This window comes from Pelobates fuscus, chromosome 11, assembly GCF_036172605.1.
Source record: "Pelobates fuscus isolate aPelFus1 chromosome 11, aPelFus1.pri, whole genome shotgun sequence".
Lineage (NCBI taxonomy): Eukaryota > Metazoa > Chordata > Amphibia > Anura > Pelobatidae > Pelobates > Pelobates fuscus.
In genome coordinates, this window is record NC_086327.1 from 3,965,964 (window position 1) to 3,968,645 (window position 2,682).

The window sequence follows — 2,682 nt, forward strand, 5'->3', positions numbered from 1 at the left end:
GGAAGTGTCCAATTGAGCTATTTTGGTCTAAATTCCCCCTGTCGATGGCCCACAATTATCATCTTAGTGAATATGTCCCATAATGTTAAATTGCATGTGCTCAACATATAAAAATAATATAAAAATGAAATTTGCAGAAGCTACCTACACTGACCCAATTATCCCTTATCCTGGGCGTGTCAATGCCAGATGGCTGGCAGTGGTTTGATTGGTGAGATGAGTCTCTTACGGCAATGGGCAAGGGACACCTTGCTGCTTTTAATTCAATGTAAAACCAAGTCATTCTCTGCAGGGGAGGAACAAGAAGGACAAGCACAATAAATAATAATTCCTGATAGTTTTTGCTGTTTATCATTTAACATTGCTTAACCTTTTGTATTTAAATGGAGCCAAAGTATTCACACAAAAAATATCCCTTAAATGCTCTGCATAGAGGGCTGTTGACAATTTGACCACGACAAAACTTCCTTAGGACTCCCTTCGTCACTCCATTAGACTCTCCTCCAGCCTCAAGTCCTTTAAAAAAATCTCTGCAAACTCGTTTTTTAAGAAGGCATGTTAATAAAAAACGAAATAACCTTGGTTCCTCTCCCTGCCCCCGCTAACTCACTTCCCTTTCTTCTCTCCAAATGATTCCATTAATCACCGATCCTATTTTACTGTAAAATCACAAAGCAACCAATATTTACTATAAAACCTAAAATGAAAGGTTTACTATACCTTCCAACAACTGGGACAGGGAAATCGGGATGGGGCAGATGTGGCGCTGAGGGGTGTTGCCGTTGATGTGACCCATGTTACTACTGAAGCCAATATGAGCAGGTACACGCAAAAAAAGTACTCAGAGAAGAGGTGGGTGGGCTTCTTGGTTGGCTCCCAACCTTCAGGGCCATGCAAGGTCTGAGTGTACAGTGCAAGTGCATCTAATGCTGTGCTGCCCAGGGGACAGTTTGATGATGTCCACAGATGCAGGACACCAAGGGACTAAAGAGGGGCGGCAGGACTAGACCGCAAAAATCGAACTGTTGGGGGTCTGCTTTACTCCTGTTAGAAAATAAGCTTGAGCAGTGACCTCACTAAATTCTTACCTGGGACCATGCCCCCAGACCACTTCAATGAGCTGAACAAAGCAACTATTGAAAAAAAAAATCTGAGATATTTATTAAACTGAGCCAAATAAATTTCTCCATCTGTACTTTATGCCAGGATGTAACATTCACTAGGGAACCCTAACATGCAGACCGGACAGAGTAGAGAGAATTGCAATACCGATCCCTAGAATGGTCGGGTTACGCAAAAAGGGATAGTCAAAACACGAGCTGAGGTCAAGGGAAACAGAGAGATGGAATAACGAGAGACAAAGCCAAATATCAGTAACCAGGAAATCCAAATAAGAAGTGCAACGCTCAATGGTAAACCAAAGACCACAACAGGGCACTGAGGCAAGGGAGGGGTTAGCTTATATACACGCAGGGTGTGTCTGATTGGCTAATCTCCAATTAGCGTTAACCACAACACGTGGGAGGAGTTTCATCACTGTGTGTCGGGTCACATGACCGGGTGCAGCACACATATAAGGAAGCTGCTCTGGAGCGTGCAGCGTCAGACACACTGCCAATCTTGAGACCGGGACCAGATGATGGCGCTCGCTGTGATGAGGTAAGCAAGGTCGCCGCGTGCGGCGCGGTGGCAGAGTCCTAACACAGGATTTCTTGGTGGTTACTTTATCCGATTTAGTAGATAATACAATGTGTGGATGCCTTTTTTGTAAAACAGGATATTCAGGGTTAATAGCTAATGTTCATGATCAAAGGATACGTCTATTTGTCACCTTGGAGTCAACAAGGCATTTTTAGGAATTAATTTAGGTTGGGTGTCTACCGAGAATTATGTGGAAGGTTGAACATGGGGGATCTGCGTCTGATTTCAGCCAATAGTGATAGTATTTTTCGTTTTGGCTTCCGGTTTGTATTTATTTTATATTTACAATGGTTTTGTTTTTGGCACGGCTCTGAGCACCCACTCCAAACTGTTATTATTACCCAGAAAATATGGTTCGGATGGAACATTTGAGAAAGAGAAATATTGATGTAATCATAGAATATATAGTGAGAGCTGATTTGCCATAGACTGCAGGATAATGTCCTGAATGCCAAGCTGGCACTGTAATAGCTCATTATAAATAGGTTCATGCCTCATTTTCAGAGTGTGGGTTGAAGACAATTTGTGTTTTGGATCCATTTAAACAATAACATAACAAATACCTGTTAATTCTGACAATGGGTCCAACACATAAAATGCGGCCCTTAGGAGTCCACCTGGACAGCTCCTGTTGAGTGCACTAGTTTTCCATATGTTTAGCCTGTATACTATAAATGATGAATATGTGTTTGCTGTCACAGCTGGAAGTGGTCTATTTAACTGCCCAGAGCTCCCTTTATACCAAACACGCCAACACGAATCCTGCCGGGCCCTGACACAGCCAATAGATGTTCATTTTCATGGTTTAACAGAAAAAACAAAAAGATACAAAGCAGCTATACGGTGCAATATATATCGCAAGCACACGCATGGATTCAAAATACTTTTACCTATAGATACCTTAATGTTTGGTGACCAGTAAATAACCCATAAAGCATTGCAACCAGCGTCCAAACATTGCGTCTCGCTGTGTGCGGAGCA